The sequence below is a fragment of the Callorhinus ursinus genome, unplaced genomic scaffold (genome assembly GCF_003265705.2).
Source record: "Callorhinus ursinus isolate GAN/ISIS: 27379988/994484 unplaced genomic scaffold, GSC_fseal_2.0 scaffold13, whole genome shotgun sequence".
NCBI classification, from domain to species: Eukaryota; Metazoa; Chordata; class Mammalia; order Carnivora; family Otariidae; genus Callorhinus; species Callorhinus ursinus.
The window spans coordinates 1,391,764-1,397,763 of NW_027397075.1; the positions used below are offsets into that span (position 1 = coordinate 1,391,764).

At 46.2% G+C, this 6,000-nt stretch overlaps 1 pseudogene; it reads right to left on the reverse strand.

The window, feature by feature from the left end:
• Nucleotides 1–2,801: 2,801 nt before the first annotated feature.
• LOC112811461 (induced myeloid leukemia cell differentiation protein Mcl-1 homolog pseudogene) lies at nucleotides 2,802–5,335 on the reverse strand (annotated as a pseudogene).
• Nucleotides 5,336–6,000: the final 665 nt, after the last annotated feature.

A 6,000-nucleotide genomic window follows, 5' to 3' on the forward strand; every position in this document is an offset into this window, starting at 1 on the left:
GGTGCCTGGGTGGCTCAGCTGGTTAAGTGACTGCCTTCGGCTCAGGTCATGATCCTAGAGTCCCTGGATGGAGTCCTGCATCGGGCTCCCTGCTCGGCAGGGAGTCTGCTTCTCCCTCTGACCCTCCCCCCCCCCCATGTGCTTTCTCTCTCTCTCATTCTCTCTCTCTCTCAAATAAATAAATAAATTCTTTAAAAAAAATAAAAAATAAAAAATAAAAATCTTGGGGGCACCTGGGTGGCTCAGTCGGTTAAGCATCTGCCTCAGCTCAGCTCGGGTCATGATCCCGGGGTCCTGGGATCGAGCCCCACATGGGGCTCCCAGATCAGCAGGGAGTCTGCTTCTCTAAGAACTCTCCTTCTGCCCCTTCCCTCTGTTTGTGCTCTCTCTCTCAAATAAAGAAAAATAAAGAAAAATAAAAATCTTTAAAAAAAAAGATGTTGGAATAAATTTCCAAGTTAAATATGAAACTAGTTAATGACCTACAGGACAATAAAATCTTTAGGCCAAGAATTAGCAGATATGACCTGGTGATCAAACCCACCACCTATTTTTGTATATTTTTTTTTACATTTTTGCACAGCTGGAAAAAGAAAGAATATTCTATAAAATGAAAATAACATACAATTCAAATTTTAATGTCTGTAAATAAGGTTTTATTGGAACACAGCCATGCTCATTCACAGCAGTCCGTGGTGGCTTTCATACAACAACAGCTGAGTGGAATAGTTGCAACAGAGAATGTATGGCCCATAAAACCTGAAATATTTATCATCTGGCCCTTTATGGAAGAAGTTTGCTGACCCCTGCTCTAAGATAATGACATGTCAATAATCTTTGAGGTTACCTTCTCTACTAGGCAAAAATCAGCTGCATCTCCACAGGACAAAAATCGTTTGCAACTTATCAATTTTCTACAAGTTAACACCTATCTTTATAGAATTGGGGCCCAGTCAATAGCAAAGTCAAACAGTTATATCCCCTCGAAAATCAGATAACCTTTAAGCAGATAGTGTTCTAATTTAATTTTGAGAAGTTATACAGCTGTCTTTTTCCTTTTTTTCAAACTTCTGGATAATTGTTCTTAACACTTGGAACCAAAAGATCATTAAGCAATAGAGACTCAGTAATCTATAATGATCTACAATTCATGGTCTAGAAAGTCACTTCCTTCTCAGGAGTTCTCAGAATTGAAGATTGGAGAGCCCTTTCATTAAACTCAGGGAATGAAGCAGCCTCTCCCTCTGAGCAGAAAGAAGACAACCAGACCTAGGTGAAGATACGAGGAACTGGGGAAAAGCTGGCCTGCTGGTCTACCTTAAGAGTTGTTCTATGTCGGCGTAGGTGGAATGGGGTGGAGAGGGGCGAATCCCAAAGTGGCAGCCGAGATGGCTTGGGGGTATGTTGGGAATTGGGTATCATTTTGATCATTATTGGTATAAGGGACTTCCCAAGATTCAGTAGCCATTCTCCAATAAACTGGGGAGAGATTGCCCTCCCTACCATTTACTCCCGGCTGCTAACCCCATCCATTCAAGTGGCCCACACTGCACACCAGCGCTGCTATCACCACGGGAGGGTGCCAGAAATGTCTGGGTGGGTTTCTTTTTCAAAAAGCTTTGAGATATAATTCACACGCTGTCTTCATGCTGCTCTAACAGTAACATTAGAGCAGAGAGTAACGTTAGAGACTGGATAGTTTATAAACAAAAGAAGTTTCTTCCTCACACTGCTGGGGGTGAAATCTAAGATCAAGGCACCAGCAGATTTAGTGTCTCGTGAGAAACTGATTCCTCGTTCACAAACGACACCAACTTCCCACTATGTCTTTACCTGGTGGAAAGCCAAGAAAGGCGAAGGAACTCTCAGCGGTCTCTTTTATATATGTTCTAATTCCATTCATGAGGGTTCCACCTTATGACCTAATCACCTCCCAAAGACCCCACCTCTGATTACCATGACACTGGAGATAAATTTCAACCTATGAGTGGGGGTGGTAGGTGAGGGAACAAAACATTCAGTCTAGAGCACACACCATAAAATTCATTCCTTTAAAGTGTATCATTTTTTTTTAAAGATTTTATTTATTTCTTGGACAGAGAGAGACACAGCGAGAGAGGGAACACAAGCAGGGGGAGTGGGAGAGGGAGAAGCAGGCTTCCCGTGGAGCAGGGAGCCTGATGCGGGGCTTGATCCCAGGACCCTGGGACCATGACCCGAGCCAAAGGCAGACGCTTAACGACTGAGCCACCCAGGCGCCCCTAAAGTGTATCATTTCATGGCTTTTAGAACATTCACAGATGTGTTCACCCATCAGTCATCCCTTTTAGAATATTTTAATTACCCGCAGAAGGAGACACACACCCTCCTTAGCCATCAGCCCCAAGCCCCTACCCCAGGCCAAGTAGGGTGGGGTTTTTTTTGGTTTTCTTTTAACTATGGGTGAGTCAGGGACTTAAACATATTAATACATCACAGAGGTACTGCCCACCTATTTCACAATTTGCTCCCAGCAGGCAGGACCCAAAGTCTAAGTCCCAACATCAGCATTTCATTGCATTGAATATTCATGCAAGTCCACGATATTTCTCCCATTCCAGCATCCCCCTCATGCTCTTAGATACATTTCTAGGGTGAGGGGTAGGGGATGACACAACTATATGGTGCCATAACACTCCTCACTTTGTTTCCCTTTTTTTTCCCCCAAGCCATCATTTTACAATTTATTGACCAAACAAGGGATCGAGTATCTCTCATCCACTGATGGGATCTTTGTATATACACACTATAAGTCCCATTTGGAACAGCTGAAAATCTTTTAGCAAAAGTTTTGAAGATGACCTCATAAACTCAATTTAAATTTTACCAGTTAAATTAGGTCAAGTGTTAGGAACTCAAATGAGTAGCTACTCATCAATCAGAGCCCATTATTTTGTAAGGTATCAGCCCACATGCGCCCCCTGCCCAAAACTTAAGCTCCACCTTGACTCAATTATTGAAAACCCACATGTAAGGCGGTGAAAGGATGAATTCCCATCCCTCAGTTTCTCAATCCCAGGTTTAAAAAAATAAAAACAAAAACTAAGGAACACTTACCAACCAGATAGGAAAATTAAAGTCTGCATAGTTATGAATCAGAATTGTTCCATTACAACCAAGTTGTGTACAATTACACCAATTGGTTCTGTGTACAATCTAGAAGACCAGAACAATATTTAGAATACAAAAGCTGTAAGAAATAGGTTCCTAACTACTCAAGTTCAAATGGGTATGCAAAAACTGATGTCTATGGAGACTCTTCATACCTTTACATTTCAAAGAAATAGACTTTCTGTAAAAATATATACAATTTTTACAGACAAATACATTTACAAGATGTTTTTACCTTAAAAATTGAGGCTAGTCTCATATTTGCAACTCTAAGTATCGAGCCTTAAGTCGAGTATTCTTGGCCATCACCAGGCTATTAAAACTAAACCACTCAAACCAAGCCAGCCAAAGCAGAACAGGTAGAAAAGTCCTGAGCACTTGGACTTTCTATTCAGGAAGTATACCTGGGAAAGCTAATTACAGAGCAAAAGCTTCCCTTCACACTCTGTTGTACAGTACTCAGGCTTCTAGTCATAGTTCTATTAGCTGTAGCTTCAATCCATTTTATACAGATCAATGCCATTGCCACTGCTTCTCTTGTAACACTATGAGAAGTTAATGAATTCAGTGGACATATTTAATGGACTCTAGGACTAGCCTGGCTACTGGCCACTCTCCTGTTCTAGACGAGGAAATTAAGTCTCTTCAACCCCACCATCTTCACTAAATCGAAAAGTCCTCCTCCACGGCCTCCCAAAGTTTGCCTGTGGCTCAACTGACCTCTGCTTCTTTTAGACAGTGACTCTTCAAGGGGGACTACTTTTCCCATGTATTTATTCCTGTTAGCCATAATCCTCTTGCCACCTGCTGTTGTACGTTGCTAGCCTCGAACTCTTGGAGGTTACTGCCTGGACAGCTCAAAGTCCAGCTTCATAAATACCTTTGATTTCACAGGAGTCCTAGGTGGTTTTGGTGCGGGTTGGTTAAAAGTCAATCATTGCACTTAAAAGGCTATCTTATTAGATATGCCAAACCAGCTCCTACTCCAACAACACCTGCAAGAGCCAGCAACACATTTCTGATGCCACCTTCTAGGTCCTCTACGTGGAAGGACTCCACAAACCCATCCCAGGCTCTTTGTTTCACTAGCCAGTCTCGTTTTGTCCTCACGAGAACATCTGTGATGCTTTCTGCTAAGGGTTCGATGCAGCTTTCTTGGTTTATCCTCTTCAAGTGTTTGGCCACAAAGGCACCAAAAGAAATAAGAGTCACAATCCTGCCCCAGTTTGTTACTCCGTCACTGAAAACGTGGACCATCACTGGACACAAAGATCTGACATCGTCTTCGTTTTTGATGTCCAGTTTCCGAAGCATACCTCGGAAGGCCGTCTCGTGGTTGCGCTGTAGCCGGTCCCCGACCCGTCGGAGGGCCTCTAACGCCTTCGGGCCGGCCGCCCCAGACCCGGCCAGTGGTCTCGCGTCCTTGGCGCCTGTTGCCTGCTCCCGAAGGTACCGAGAGATAATGTCCAGCGACTGCCGGTACAACTCGTCTTCCTCCTCCTCTGCTGGGGGTGGCGTCGAGGGCAGTGAGCCGTCCCTGCAAGGGCCACTGCTGGCCTCCCCGACCGACTCCAGCAAGGGCAGGACAGCCGGCCGCTTCCCCAGAGGTTCCGGCTCGTACCCGTCCAGCTCCTCTTCGGGCGACACGATGGCGTCGGCGGCTGGGCCTTCCATCTCTCCAGGCGGCGGCGACGCGCGGCGAGTGGGCTCGAAGAACAGCAGCCTCGGGGCGCGGGGGGTGTCGCGGTGACGTCGGGGCCCTCGGCGCTAACGGGCGAGGGCCGCGCGACCCTCCGGGCGTCCGGCGCAAGAGTGGCCGGGGCACTGGCGCCGGCGCTTCCGCCAAGCCCCGCACCGGCCTCCCCTCCCCCTCCCTCCCGCCGGGCCGTGGCCTCCTTCCCCGAAGCCAAAAGCCGCCCTCCGGAAGAGGAGGCCCCGCCGCTGCCGGCCCCCAGCCCGGCCGCCCCGCAGTGGAGGTTGAGTCCAGTTACTGCTGCCGCCTGCTGTGGGGCAGGCCCTGATTCCTCCGTGTAAGGAAGCCTGTTTCCCTTTTTCCCCCCTGTACCTTATCAGTATCTTAAGGGTCTTGGAGACATTTGGGATTTATGAAACGGACCTGCAGGCGTTTGGCATTTGGGAAACACAATCCCTGGTCCCCAAAGAGGTAGGTGAGGGCTGTTATCATCTGGTCTTTTCGGGAACCCCAGACCAGCATTTAGGAGGTACACATTCCATGCATCCGGGAATCTGTGCTCTCTTAGGTCACATTTCCAAGCAGCAGAGCCTAAGACAAGGACATATGTGCAAGTGACTTATTGAGGAAGTGTTCACAGGAGGAATTCGTATGGGAAAATGCATAATTAATCCTTTCATCTGGTGATTCATACATTTCCAGTTTATTCTTTGTTGTTTATTTTCAAATTTGGGAAGTATATCCATATGCTTTGTTACAGTTTTCCATTCATTGAGCATACTTTCCAACAGATTCGATATAATCTGAATCTTTCCCCTGGCCTAGGGTGATCAGCTGCTGGGAAAGCAAAAGAAAGGACCCAAGCACACCACAAGAACAACAGCAGCAAAAACCTAGGCTAATCGCTATTGCATGGACAGCAACATGGCTGCCACTCCATTTCCCACTTCCAAATCTTGCACAGATATGTCTGCAGCTCCTGCTGACGGGGAACCCTAGAAGGAAGGGAGTTCTGAGAAAGGCATTTCCATTGTAGCTGAGGTGATATAATACAAATTCGACACAGTTTGTCAGCTCCAAATGACCAGCCCAGTGAAAGCTGGGGTTGGGGAGGAAACCCAAGTAACTTCTTTCCAACAGAACTAATTCAAACAGAA